Source organism: Fringilla coelebs, assembly GCF_963513975.1.
Source record: "Fringilla coelebs genome assembly, chromosome: Z".
Lineage (NCBI taxonomy): Eukaryota > Metazoa > Chordata > Aves > Passeriformes > Fringillidae > Fringilla > Fringilla coelebs.
This window is the reverse complement of record NC_140031.1, coordinates 32,649,989-32,665,540: the sequence shown is the minus strand read 5'-3', so window position 1 is coordinate 32,665,540 and position 15,552 is coordinate 32,649,989. Positions and strand designations below refer to the sequence as shown.

Here is a 15,552-nt window from a genome sequence, read left to right as displayed (position 1 = left end):
CCTTAGAACGTTATTGAAAATGCGGGATTTATACCTGCTTTGAGAAATCCTGACTCTTATTTCTTAATTTGTCTTCTGGTTTCTGTACTTTGTGTGGAAGAAGTAAATTAGCTGTATGTGGATTCTAGGGAAAACTTCACCTTCTGTGCTTGTAAATATTTTCTTAAATGCCCTATATTTTGGATTTTCACAGAAAAATGTACAGAATTTTAAAACAGCCCTAGAGAAAGAGAACTAAAAAGGTTTACACTTTAATAATGAAATAATTTTATTCTTGTTAGGACATATATGGAATGGAGCTCTTTAATTGTTTCAGAGTTCTCTCAGGCATCTATTTTGTAAAGGCTAAGTGTTACACCTATTCAAATAGAACAGAATCGATTTTTTCCATTACCAATCTAAAATTAACATATAGGGATATATCCATCATATTTGTACAGCAGATATGATGTTTGTATGATATAAATGTATAATCACATATTTATACATTTTAAATATGATATATAGTTCAGATGGATACATGAGAGATATCTACAGAGATATGTACTGGGATAATGTGCATATTGCATCATATTTTAGATTCCTGGAATCTGAATGCTACTCATCTGGAGGGCTGAAGAAATTTGATTTGTTAAGGAATTAATGTAAAAAATACATCATTTTTAAGATATAATATTAGAAATCTGGTTACTAAATGTGATTAATAATAAGGGTAAATATATTCCAAGCATGGAGTGCAATTCTTTGTTTCTTATAGACAAGAAGACTCACTGAAATCAGTAGTTTTCTTGTTTTAAAGGCCACTGAATCATGCTCACATTGATTTTTTTTAACTAACTTCTGGAATTATCTCAATATATGCAAGGATGGCTTGTAATATAATTACATACGTGTTTGTACAGACTGACACTGTGACCTATGAATCTGAAAGGTGTAAAGGCTTGTAATACCCCATTAGGTCACAGTTCACTGTATCCAGCTAAAAGTCAGTCACATGGTAGCCCCCAAGGCATGAATTTTGCCATTACTATATTCAACAACAGGATATTGAATATTATGCCATTTAAATGAGAACAATTATCAGTGAAAGTTAAGGGCAGCTGTACAGACTTGCCACATATTGACTTCATTAGCACTCGACTGTGGATTTTCTTAATGAGTGAATGAAGACCTATGATAGGTGTGTAGTCGAGCATCCCTGTTAATTTAGCCGTCTAATTTCAAAGAATCACACACTGCTCAAGGTTAGGAGGGAGGTCATCTGTCCAAACCTTCTGTCCAAGCAGAGCCACCTAGAAGTGTTTGTCCAGGACTTGTCCAGATGGCTTTTGAATAGCTCCACAGGATCTCTAGGCAAAAAGTGTTTTGTTTGTTGTTTCCATTAAAGCTAGAAAACTCAGTAAATGGTGGAAATGGAAAATTCTTAGTAAAACATACATGCAGAGAAATGTTGGAAAAATGAATTAAATCGATGATAATAAAAACATATTCTTTAAAAATAGCTCTATTGAAAGTATCTGCTCTAGAGGAGAAAGGGATATGCAGGGAAATTTGAAAGGAAATGTGTAGTAACACTAGCACAGTAAAAGTCCATACAGGTAATGTCTCCTTTGGGCAAAATGTGTTGTTCCATGAAGCTTATCATTGTAGACTGAAACTTTTCAAGAACTTGTTTGAGATTTTCAGACTCAGCTTTTGCATACAGAAAACTCTGAATAAAGTGCTGTAAGCATTGTACAGGAGTTTCAAAAATATCAAGTGCCAAAACAAATCATCCAGAGTATCACGAACTATGGGACTGTTGATAGGCTATCATGCAGTGAACTGAGGAACATCTGACTCTCAGTCAGGAATTATAGTTCTTTGTGACTTGTCTGTCCAAACCCACCTAAGTTATCACCTAATTGCAGTTAATCTAGTAAGTTTACCATATATTCATACATACTCATTGTACATCAAATGCAGAAATATGTATCTGTAGGAAAAGGTTTACTATGGTAGTGTAGTTAGGGAAGCATAATCTAGTAAAAATAATATTTTACACTTGTAACTTTTTAGAATCACTGTTCTCCTGTTTTTTCCTCAGGGGAGGAAAAACAGGAAGCTTAGTAGCAGGGACTAAGAGAAGTAACAGAATAGGAAAAGGTAATGATTGTAACAGATTCCAGATTACTTTATCCAGGTTTGAGTTCCAGTGTTCATTAATTAACTACCATGCAAGAGATTTGTAAAACTGGCACAAAACTTGAGTTTTATGCTTTGGGATGGTCTAAGACATCCCCCTGAGCTGAATGTACCTTCAACATGATGAAGGCGTTAAAATATTTTAGCATTTTTTCTAAATGGAGGTGTTTTGAGGGGTAGGGTAGATGGGTAGATGTATCCACTCAAAATCAATTAATATTGTCAGATGATTTCTACAACCAACCAACACCCGACCAACCAACCAACCAAAAAAATTCCAACAATCAACAAAATCAGCAACCCCCCTGCAAACCTCACAACTTTTTCCTTGTTACTTTTGCGAAAAAGCTCATGGTTTGCTCCACTGGTGAAACAAGAGAAAAACAGTTGTTTATTAATGCTGCACAGTGGGTGGGATTATTTGTAATACCTTCATTTTGACTAATAATGTTTCCAAATAGCAAATTAAAAAGCAATGGACAGAGGAAAATACAGTATTTATGCCTTCATTCAGTAGATGCATTAATAGAGCACAGGAAGTCAAGGAACCCTGAAGCCGCAGAGGTAATTTGATAACGCCGCCTTTCACATTTGGGCACAGTCACAATATTGCCAGTAATGCTGAAAGGCATTAAGACCTGGCAAGATTCTCTGGTCTCCATGCAATAAATCGAGTTTCTAGTGGATAGATGCCTATCAATGAAGTGTTAGTGACAATTTGGTCACCAATCTCATCAGACTGTTACAGGATTAATGTTTTAGCAGAGGAGCTGTTCTCTCATCTTCAGAACTGATCTTCTCAAAAAAACTTTACGGCATAAAAAAACATTCTGGGTTGTGTTTGCTCCAAAGGAATTCAGAGTGCTTCAGATTTTAGGCTTGTTTTTTCTACCTTAAGGAACTAATTTACCGTATTTGGTATTGACTTGTATGAGGTTAGTGAGCCTGTAAGTTTTTTCTTTTGGGAACACCTAACTTCCCATGTCTCTTACATGACAAAAAATTATTTTTGTCAAAAACAGTGGGTGTTTTGGGTCAGATACTGCAGATGGTACTCAAAGAGATGTATATGACTAGTCACTCTCTTGATTTGAATGGTGTTACTTTTTCTGTAAAGAGCAGCTCAACTGTGAGTCTCCAACCCTGGTTTAATTCCAGCTAAGCTGAGAGATGAGGTAACTTTGCCAGCTGTTGTATGCTCCACCAGAGATCACAGGGCTGGGGAGAATACTTTACCCCATCCATTTGCTAGTGTAGCTACATGTGTAATTGCTCCCTAGCCAGGTTCTCTTTAAACAAAGCAGGTTAGAAAAATCCTCCTCCTAAACATGTGGAAGTTAACACTCATTATTCTGAGAGGAAAGAGGCTAGAGAGCAATTATGCCACTAGCAGTGAACAGCTGGGGCATTCAGCTTTTACACTGGTCCAGCTGCAGAAGACAGGACATGTGATTACAACTTAAAGGCCATAAACTGACTCAGTGCAAATAATGATTCAGTGTTTTGAGTAACAGCTCAACACTTTTTCTACTGTTTTGTGGTCAAATAGTTGTACTCTCTTAGTGTAAAAGCTGAAAATATATATTGTCTTTACAATACAAAGAAGGAAGCAGAGGCACAGAAGAGAACATTGGCAGAATTAGCAAAAATGGTCTAGACCTAGGAGTCCCATTCTTATCACCATGCCCTTGGAAAAAGTAGATTAGTCAGTAGCTCATAGGCAATGTCTTAGCTGCCAGACTCTCTGGTGCCGCTCACAGCTATGAGAAATTTTTAAAAATAAAAAACACAGAACAAAGTCAAAACTAAAGCCAGCTGGAAGACTATGGGTATTTTATAGGTCCAAAAGAAGACTCACTCACAAAAGTTCATTTACTGGACATTGCATGGGGAATCACTAATCCTAAATGAAGGTCTTATCTGGGTCTTATCAATAGGTCTTATCAATACTGAAAAATTATGGAATTCAAAATTATTAGATATAATTTTCTGCTTTGGGAAAATTGGTCTAGTCTTCCATTGTTGTGCTTGTTCTGTAGCCCTAAAGCAACTGTTAAGCAAGAAATCAGCTGAGAAGGCATGCTCTCAGAAGATATACATGGTTCAGGGGAGTAGGGAGGTGCAGGCAGTTTAAGACATTTTTTCAAAAACCCAAAATTCCATTAATTAAACAAACTCATTGAAATTATTAAATACATAGCAGTGTTTATCTAATTCAGTTCTGAGATTTTAAAAGAAAAATTAGCTATATACATATTCAAACTACATGCTCACATCTATTGATATATATATATATATCAGCATATATATATCAGCATATATATAACTAATATTGCCAGTTATATTTGACAGTTTCTCAAATTTTTGTAAAATATGGTTTCTCGTGGTAGTATAGGTAATTTGGTTTCTGTACTAGTTTTCCACCACTACTTTGTTCATGCATACCATTTTTACATGCAGATTAAATGAGGATATTTGGGTAGAGGCCAAAGAAAGAAACTTCAGCATCTTTAATAATATTGTTCCTAATTTCTTTTCTTTCTCAAAGTAATCCCTTAGTACTTCACCTTCTAAATATTAACCATATGCACAGATAGAAATTGATTTACTGTTCTTGAACTTAAATATTGCCCCACCATTGGCTTGTCTGTGGAGGATTTCAGAAAAGAACGGGTTCTGTTGCTCTCTAACTTCTTTTAGAGACTTTATAGAGTCTTAGCTTTTCTGTCTGAAATCATTTGCCTTTTAAGATCTTTGAACTTTTGCTGTAGAACCCAAGCGCAAGGACTGTTTCATTTAACAGCTTGTCATACCGCCTCCAATGCTTAAACAGAAAGAACATTAGAAAGAAAACAAATAAAAAGAAGCTCTGATATGAGCTTTTGCAATGTAGACATGGAGTGTCAGGTTGCTGTAGTGATGATATCATACATTCAGTTCAATGTAGTCTGCTATCTATAATCATGAGTCACACAAAATTTCTGTTAGTTTTGTTTTTCCCCAAGTACTGTCAGGTGATTTTACTGTTTTTGTCTCTCGCAACAAGAACACCATTAAAATGTTGGTATGCTATATTATTTGTTAAAGAAAATTAAGAGAAATAGGCAACTAAATTATGAAAAAAAAAGAAAAAAGTTGACTGTTGCAGCCCAGGAAATGTTAATTGACAGTTACACATATGAATAATAAAAAAGAAAATTTGTTTGTGAAGGTTTTTTTGTATTTATTTTATTGGCATTGCTTCCTCATTGGTCTATTTGCCAATACCTTAATTAATATTTTACACTGTTTTAGCTGTGGTCACTGGAGGATTTCCATGCCTTTTAAAGAAGTAGCCACTTGCTGTTTCCATGCCTCTAAGAGTAGCACGCCTTTTTTATAAAAAAAAAACCCAACTTGTAAAACTGATGCAGATAAAGATTAAGAAGTTTATGTGGTAAAGACTTAAACGAAGCCAAAGTACAACGTAAGTCACATACAAGATTGTGTTACTCTTAATAACTGCCACCCACATTTAATTGAAGAGAGTTACCTTTTTACAGATTAATACTTCTTTTTCAGCTTTGTAAGATACAATTCTGTCTTATGTTTTCTTTTCTTCCTTGTAGTTATTGTTACATTCATGAGTGTTCTTTAGTTCTGTTTTCAACAGGGGCCCTCAGAGCAACCAAGACTCAAAGCTGGGTAGCATTTGTCCAGACTTCTGGTCCAGCAGTACACATGGGATTTAAAAGTGTCTCTTTTGTATGTGCTCTACCTGTTTCTTTTTATTTGAGCCTCTCTGTTCCTTCCTTCCTCTTTTTCCACTTCAGCTTCCTTATTCTTTTGTCATTGCCTCCCACATCCCCCCCTTTTATACTTCTTCCCGTCTTTAGCCTCACCTTAGTTTCACTTCCTCTGTTCTCTGATTTTGGCTCTTTAGCACAAGAAGACGAAAAGGATCTGTTAGATGTCCATCTCTTGAGTGTTCTATTCCTGCCATGGCATGACTATATGCTAATATTTGACATCCTGGAAGACTTTCTCTTCTTCTTCGTGTGTCAGTTTAGTATGACTCCCCTGCACTTCTGTGGAACAGAGATTCTCTTCTATGCCCCTTCCTCTTTTGTATTCTTCTTAGCTGTTCTAATCTAGATATGACTATTCTATTTTTATCCTAAACAGAAGGTGGAAAAAGCTCAGAAAATCCTTTAAAGACTAAAAAGAGAGATAGGAAGCGTTGTTGTGTGTTTGAGCAAAGCAATGCCACTTCTTCTGTAGTGTGAAGTACTTTCAGATTTTTTCTGAATCTGCAGTATCTTGCCTAACATCTCTCTGATGCTTTTGCTAGTAACACTACTCATCACACTAGTACTATATCAGGATATTTATCATGGTTCACACTTTAACCAAGCAACCACAAAAATCAAGTCCGATTTGATGACACTTCGGAATGCCAGCAGAGCAAGTTATGTGACGACAGATGTCTCAGTACATGCAAAGATCATTGGGTTTTCCAGAATATGTGCAGCTGGAGAGCTGTGCTATTGCTGCTCTGTGTCTTGCATCTTGCAAGGGTAATGAAGCAGAGGGCTGTATAACCCCTGGTAATCAACAGCAGCATACATCATGCTAGTTCCTAATGACTACTATGAAATAGTTAGCCTTTATAGCCAGAGTGCTTCACTTTGCTCAGAAATGTAAAGGTGGCCGTTTAATGGAAAACATTTATGGCTGTCAGTCAAAAAGAAAAAAAGACTTTTGTGTAGGTGTGTTTGTTCTATCTGGAATGTGTACTGACTGTTTACAGTACAAGGGTGATCCTACTAGCTGTGATCCCACCGATGTACTTTTTGCACCGCTAATAGACTGCAGAGCATGGAAATGTCTGTTACTGAAGGTCTGTCAGGCATGTGCCAGGACCATGTGTGCTTGCTTTTTAAAATGGAGCTGAAAATCTCTTCACCTGCCAAGGCTTGAGTTCATGATCCTGTGTCTCTCTTGTGATAGTTGATGAAATCACAAACACCCAAAGCAGAGTGAAGAATGAAGGAGGTGGGAGGAATAGTTCATTCCCTAGGCTGTTTTAGGTGTGAGTGATGCCATCAAGCATTTCAGAAGAAACAGAGCCCTGAACTTGGGTCTTGGCAGGTAAGTCAAGGAGGAAACTATTTCCAGCTTTCTTGCTTCAGAATGTGGTTGAATTTCTATTAACCATTTATGATCACAGATCCTTTTCCTTCAAATATGTATGAGTGTGTGTATATGTGTGTGTGTTTGTGCATATATATGTATATTTATGCATATATACATGTACTTTCACAATCTATAAATTGTATTTGTATTTTTAATAGATTGTGATTGTGTGTGTCTTTGACAAAAATCTCTGGGTTTGAGATTAATTCTTTGTGGAGAGAAGGGCTTTCCTCATAGCCTGGAAAATCACTTTTCTGCTGACAATGCCATGTTGAAGCCTCTACCAGAACATATCCTGCACAATGTCAAACCAACATGACCACTGAGTTGAGGACAGGATCTTGGGGTTGCTGTTCACCTCAGTTTTCTTGTGGGAAATGCAGTGACCTGTTACAAAATAAAGAAAACAAAAGAGCATAATGCTATTGATTGAAGGGAAATGTTTGTGTGCCTGTGGAGGGGAGTGGGTTGTGCCAAGAATCCAAGGAATTAACATAATTCTTCTCACAAAAAGTAACTCAGAGATTAGAACTTCTACTTTTTATAGGCTGCTCTCTTTGCAGAGAACCTTGGGCTGAATTCAAATCATGGTCTTGGAGGTGATAAGGTTGTGATATTAACCATTCAGCTACACATCAATGGATATTAACTCAATCAGAGAGTATGGAGTCCAGACCATGACACTTAAATGGATTTAAGAATTTTTTTCCAGTTTAGAAACCTCTTGCTTTGAGTATAGATGTGGTTTTGATTGTCTGTGTGTCAGCCCTGACTTCAGGCACTTAGGAAATTTAGGTCCACAGACATTTAGGAATCAAGAAGGGCCACAGAGAATCAAACTTGTCATCTGTCCAGCATCAGTTGATTTACTGTTTTTCTTGAAGTCCAAGGGATCTCAAGGGGACTTTTTTCCCTTGCAGCACTGATCTTTCAATGAGGTGCTAGTGCCTGTCCTGAGCAATAACATGGAATAACAATGAAGTGTGAGTGACTCTTATTAGGAGGGGTAAATGTCACGAACACTTACTGTTGCCTTCTAGGCAGTAAGAGGACAGCATTGAATGTAGACAGACAACCCCCTTTTACTTTTCAAGGTACATTTTGATTCTAATGAAGATGAACTCCCCTATTTTAATTAAGAAATTTACTTTTCTTTCCTGTGCAGAAAAATCTTCTCTGATTCGTCTGTCATTTTGCACCATGTTCTAGAATTTTGAATATTAGCTTGAATCCAGGAAGTGTGTATTATTTTACTGGCTCTAATATATTATCTTGCTGCACAAGTCCTTTGTGCTTCAGCTTGATTTTTTTCTCCTCCCCCACAGCTTTAACAAAATGTTCTAATCATCCCAATTTATACTTGGATGTTGTTAATTAATGTTTATGAAGTGCTTTGAGATCCTCTAATGAAATAGAATGTGTAATTATGATTATTCTTTAGTCAAATTCTACAATATCACCATCACTGGAACAGTAATTTCAGTAATTTTTTTTAATAATCTTTTTATCAAATAGAAGAGAAAGATTCCATGTCACTAGTTCATTTTTATCTTTTATAGTAGGGTAAGGTATGTCTTTTTCTATCTAGTCTTGGTGGATTCTTCATGATGAATCTTGCCAGAATTGCACCCTGAAGTCTTGCATTCCATCTACTGGAAAGGGTGTGGAAAAAGGGTGTGGAAACCTCTGTTACTGACTGTCAGTTGTCTGCACAGAAGGAAGTAATTTGTAGGACAAGTAGATTTTTGAAACCTCTGGCCCAGTATATGTCAGCTTGCTGTATTTGTTTGTATCTCTATAGCTTGAGTAGTGATGTAGATATGGTAGTAGAATTAACAAAATTACACTTTTATCCATGCATTCTGGACTTTGGGTGTCATTAAGTTGTGTCCAAGCTGACATATGGTGCTGATAAACAGAAACAGAAGAAATAAGGCCACTCATCAGGTGGCTTTTAATGTAGCTTGTGTTGCACCAAGCTTTGATTAAAAGCTCTCAGACTGTTTAAAAGTAGCTAGGGCAATGCCTGGGAAAACTTGCTCAGTTCATGCTGAGTATGTAATGTTGTGATCCACAGAAATGCTTTTGTCCAAACCAACTCTTTTAGAAAGGATTTCATAAAATAAAACTAAATTTGGGGTGAAAGAATTTAACTAGTGCTAATTTGGTTGCTTTCCATGTGGGAACTGATTTCCTCTTGATAGGTGCATTTCAAACAGTACCACAGGATGCAAAACAGTGCTCTTCTCTCTCATTTGTAGGCTCAAAGGGTTGTAAGATAATGGATATAAGACCCATGACATTAATTTTCTCCCACAGCTGGAGGCAGAGATATGTTTCTTGGTACAAAAAGAGTGAGGAGTTAATAAGGTCTGTAGCAAATTGCTCACAGTATTGTATTTGTTGTGAGGCTGCAGAGAACCTGGATGTTAGAGAATGTAAGAAGCTCTTCTGGGACAACTGACCAGCAGATGTGCAGTTGTTCAGAGACAGAATAGCAGCCCACTATGGTGTTCATACAATCTCAGACCTAGTAATTTCCAGTCTTCATTTGGGGGCTGTGGCATGAGAAGCCTGTGTTCCCCCAGCCACGTATGGCTAGCAAATTGATTGTACAGGATGAGCCAACTTTTTTTAGTTTCTTTGGTTTGTTGGAATTTTTTTTGTGAATATTAACATGCAGGATGAAATTTTTCAATGAAAATATAGTACCTTAGCATAGAACTGATTTTTGTATCAATGCTGAGATTTGTTTGGAGTCCAAGTACCAGTTCAATGGTACTTTTTTTTATAGGCTTCAAAGCACATTTGAAGATTTTTAATGTCAATCCAGTCTGAGGTGCTTAAGAAGTCCCTCAACCTGACAATTCAAAATTAAATTATACGTATACTCCCATGCCTGAATAATAACTTCAGAAACACAGTACGAATTTCCAGTACTCATTGCATCAGTCTTTACTTGTGTATCTGTGAGGCCTTCCCCCACAACAAGTCTGCTTTATGCTGTACCACTCTGTAAGTTCTTTACTAAGGTACCCATTTTTACTTCAGCACAGTGTTTATCTTCAGTTCAGACAAGATAACTGTATTAGAATTTCAGCAGCTACTGCACTGTGGAGAGTCCTTCTTTCTCTTTGAGAGTCCTTCTTTCTCTTTCTTTCTTTCTTTCTTTCTTTCTTTCTTTCTTTCTTTCTTTCTTTCTTTCTTTCTTTCTTTCTTTCTTTCTTTCTTTCTTTCTTTCTTTCTTTCTTTCTTTCTTTCTTTCTTTCTTTCTTTCTTTCTTTCTTTCTTTCTTTCTTTCTTTTCTCTCTTTCTCTTTCTCTCTCTCTCTTTCTCTTTCTCTTTCTCTTTCTCTTTCTCTTTCTCTTTCTCTTTCTCTTTCTCTTTCTCTTTCTCTTTCTCTTTCTCTTTCTCTTTCTCTTTCTCTTTCTCTTTCTCTCTTTCTCTCTTTCTCTCTTTCTCTCTCTCTTTCTTTTCTTTCTTTTCTTTCTTTTTCTTTTCTTTCTTTTCTTTCTTTTCTTTCTTTTCTTTCTTTCCTGCCCTAAGTGGGAATTTTGTGGTGTGGAGGCAAAAATAATAGTGAGGACAAGATCCTTTCCCACCCTGCCATCCCCTCCCCAGTGTCTGTTGGTCAGCTATGGGTAGCTGCTGCATCCCCAATTCCTTTCCCTCTAGCTGGGTAGCTCCAGGCCACCCTAGAGCACAACTCTTTGGCTGTCTGCACAGTGAGCCAAGAGTTTGACCAGCCTGCTAACCTGATTACATAGTACATACAAATTAAGGTACGAGTTTCTGTTCCCTTTGAAACATGTGGACATCATTTACCAAACGCCTTCTGTGAAAAAGAGGAGGAGGCTTGCAAAAATGGTTGCAGTACTTGTTAATACATGATGATCTGGGGTAGCATGAAGAGCACAGCACATCTAGAATCAAACATAGGGAATGGAAAAGTCCTTTAATGTTACATTTGCAACAAACTTTGGCATGTTTAGAAAACACCTCTCTTTCCTGGTATCCTAGCTTCTTATTTCTATTGGTAGCTTCTCCTTTATGTCACTCAAAAACTTATAATGAATCCATAAAAAACAAATAGTACTGCGTTTTGTTTGGAGGAATGAAATGAGACCTGCTATTGGTGGATGGACTTGGTGTGTGTGGAGCTGAAAAAAATACAGTGTTCTGTATAATTCCTAGAGCATTAATTTTGACCTAATAACATGGTAAATAATGTAGACTGATAAAAAATAAACACACTCATGGTTTGCACCATAAGCTTTATAGCAGTTTTTGTGACTTTGTTTGGGGGTTTTTTGTTTGTTTTTGATGAAAAGTAGCCAACAAAACCTTGAAGTTATTCTTTTTGCATTTACAATTTTTAAAAATAAGTTACAATTTTGCTTTTTTGGGCATAATAGTGACAGGCACTGATATCTCCATGCAAACTTGGGTATCAAAACACAGGCTTCTAGATCCATAGACCTGCCCTTAAAGAGAAATTAAAGAAATTGATATTTCAATTTCCATCTATGAATACAAGAAAGAAAATTCTCATTCAGAGGCAAACTGCTTGTAACCAATGGAAAAAACTTGTGCAGTTAGGCACTGTTTAATTGAAATGTAGAGATCAAAACTAAGCTCACCTTGCTCACTGTAAATTCCATGCTTTTTGACAGTAAAGCTTTGGGAATTAACTTCAAATTTCACTCTCTGAAATTTGACTTAGGTTTCCTATGCCTAGACTAGGTCCTCTAGCATGCGACTTTCAAACACAGAAAAAAAATAAAAAGTAGGATGGAAGAGAAACAAAGATTTAGTCAATATCTAGGGAAATCAGTGTAGTATTTTCAGAATGATACTATAGCCAAATTCAACTAATGTTCAGTTCCCAAATCTGTTACTAAACCTTTAAAAATTATGTCGTGTTTCTTTTATGCTCAAAAGTTGTGTGAAAAGCAGTTTCCACGAAGCATACTATTTAATAAAAATAATGATCAATTGTAAAGGTAAAATGTAACTATCTCACTTGCTTTGACAATATATTTAAGTATTGATTCACAGTGTGAGAAGTTCAGACACTGAGGAATCATAGCAGCTTTCCATAAGAACCAGAATGAAAGAGAGGAGAAATATTTAAATATTATGAATCTCAGAAAGCAAGTAATGAGTAAGCTTGACTAATATCACATCCACCCCCAACGCACACATGCAGAGGACTATTTGCCTTTTAGTGATGTTCATTTTGGAATGCCAAAACTGAAAGATTTGGACTAAATCCTGAAAACAGTTACAATGCTGAATCAGTTTCTGCCTTTATATTTTAAAGCCTTAGAAGCTTCTTGAAGTGTGAACCTTTTCTGGCTCACATTTCTCCCTCCTCTAGAGCATACAAGAGCACAGTGTCCCTATGGCATAGAATGAGAAGAGGCAGTAACCTTAGATATAAAGAGTTTTCTCCCTCTACCATGGAGGAACCCAGCTGTTGCTGACTAGCCTTCTTTTTTTCTTGCCATTTTGGAGTCTGTGTGAGACTCTATTTCAAGAAAAACTGAATTTTTAAGTTTTAAGCTTAAGCATTTAGTTTGTTACTGCTTTTCCTCATTTTCCCCCTTTTTTTTTCTTTTTTTTTTTTTTTTTAAGATTAGTCATTTGGCACATTTGGTTGCAGGGAAAAGTTGTCTCTGTTCAGTGGGTGATTTCCAGCCTGTGCTTTGTGCAAACCTCGAATTCGGTGAACCACCTGCTTATTGTCTTGGGACCTGGCTGTTCTTGCAGGTATTTAAAAGCCTACAAGAAAAGCCATCAAATTATTTCTTAGGTTTTTTTTCCTTGCATGTAAGCAGTTACTGCAGAGACATATCTTTGCAGTGGAATAGGAAAGGACTCAAAAACAGCTTCTTTCATGTTTACATTATTATTATTATGAAAACATTTCAAAATTCCTGATTGGGGGAGGGGTATTTGTGCGTTTGGGGGTTTTTGGATGTTTTGGGGTTTTATTTGGTTTGTATTCCCTGCTTCTTTTGGTGCAGAATTGTACTAGAGAAATAGTTTAGAAAGGTTTTTGTTCAGGCCATTCATAATATACTCACTACTACAATGCTTCATTCCTTTGGGAAAAAAACTAGGTGACTATATTATTGTAGGTACTGTAAGAACGTTATATTATAAGCTTAACAATGTGTCTTTCAAACCTGGGAGGGGGCTAGAGATAGAAGAAATTATCTGCACAAAAGAAATATATTACTTCTCATTTCAAAAGAAAACTTCTTTGAAAATATTTCTTTTGCATATTATATTTTCCCCCATTTATTCATGTCAGTACAGGACATATTCAGCATCTGTTCTCTTCCAAAAGCCCTCAGGAAAAATTAAAAAGCTGTTCTTGCAAATTCATCATTATTATTAAGAACCATATTTCACCTCGTGGTTATCTCAGCCCTTCTCTTGCTCTTATCTGCACTCTGTGATGACATTGCCTACTTGAGCAAGGCATCGTTCCAGCCTCGTCTCGTCTCTCCCACCTTAATTTGTACCGATGCGTTGCAGTTTGGTGACAGGCAGTTGTTCGTGCTTGAATAACCCAAGATTTGAATTCTACAGTTTGTGGCATCCATGTAATGCTTAGCAGTGGGTACAGCTGTTAACTATTCGCTTATAAATAATCTTTTTCCCCTCTCAACCTGTCTCCCAGGTAGTGTACCTGTCACCATTAATAACTCATCGGTAGCTCCCCAGTGATTTGGCCCATCACTTGTCATTCACAGTGGAGCACTGCTCCTGCCTGCTATTGAAGCTCACACAGGCTCCTTCAGCTATTCACTCATCCCAGCAGCTGTGCTGTTTCATATCCCTGACTTGCGGGAAATTGCGCTGATGGTTCCAGCGCTAGGCAGCTCAATTGTCCCCTCTCATCGCTGACTGCACGCCAGGCCTTGCCTTGGGGAAGTGTAATGTTGTCTGCTGCAGACAGTGAGACACCTTACAAACTGTCTTAAGTCAAGTCTCACTCAGCCATGTTGATTTCCCTGAAAGTGTAGCACTGGAGTTATTTTGAACTGTTATATGTATTAAGTATGTGCACAACTCCATTTAATGCTAAAAGATTGGTCTTACTCTTTCTTTTTACTGTGGTAGTACCCTCAGTGATGTCCATCCTCCAGAAAACTGTAGAAAAAGACAGCTGAGACTGTACCATCTACCTGTATGGTGGAAAGGGAGGGATGATAGAACTGAGTTTGGTTGACACCTTGTTATAAAAGGTGACACCTTGTTTTTATTCCATTACTCTACATAACAGAGTAATATGCTTTGAGAATAGTATGCTTCCATTCCTAAAAAGCTCTTACTGGGGAATTTACTGTTACCTGATCCTTTTCTGTAGAAGAAGCTTAACTGTAAGCATGGTGCAGTTTGTGAACAGGAAATCATTAGGATCAAGGCAAAAAAGAGTCAGGTCCCATGATCAAGGGTGGTGCTTTGGAGAGGTGCTCTGAAGTGTTACGTAGGTAGTTGCCACATCATTTTTTTAGCAGTTCGATAAAGACAGTTTTTGCTTTATTATTTCCTAAGTAGAAACCGGGACAAAGCAACTTGTACCATTTAACAGCATTAATATGGTGATATTTGGAATATTGAGCTTTAATTACTTGCTGATGTAAAGTTACTTGCAAGAGTACTTGCCATAGTTGAGGACATCTTTCACTCAAACAGGTTGTCCAGGGCCTGATCCAAGCTGGCCTTCTAATAAATCAGTAAAAAGTAGAATTTTTCTTCAGGGGTGGCACTGTAGGATTGTCTTGAGCAAGGCATTATTGGGAGAAAGTGCCTGTATTGAGTTCATTTGGATGGTGATTAAATGACAACTCTTAGAGGGACTCATCCCATGCAAAGAGACCTGAAGGTGGAATATGCTTTCAAGCTCTTTGTAATAGTTAAAACCACTGATTCTATGGAGGCACATTATTAATCGATGAGCACCACTGATTCTTCACATGTGTACTTAAGACTTTTCATCTGGGTTACAAATTGAGTGCTAATATCCAGTGAGGAACACTAACTTAGCAAAATTAACTTCCCTAAAGTAGCACTTCAGTGAGGTGAACCAGCAGTGGAATATTTGACCCCTAGTTATGGCATCTTTTAATACTCATTATCCTACTAGATAAATTAGATTGCTACTTTATTGGTTTAGGT

At 37.0% G+C, this 15,552-nt stretch overlaps 1 protein-coding gene across 1 annotated transcript in view; it reads left to right on the top strand.

Moving 5' to 3' along the window:
* BNC2 (basonuclin zinc finger protein 2) overlaps positions 1-15,552 on the top strand; it is a gene marked incomplete at both ends in the record, with an annotated part of 112,421 nt that overhangs the window by 18,457 nt on the left and 78,412 nt on the right. The gene's annotated exons all lie outside the window — the stretch shown is intronic.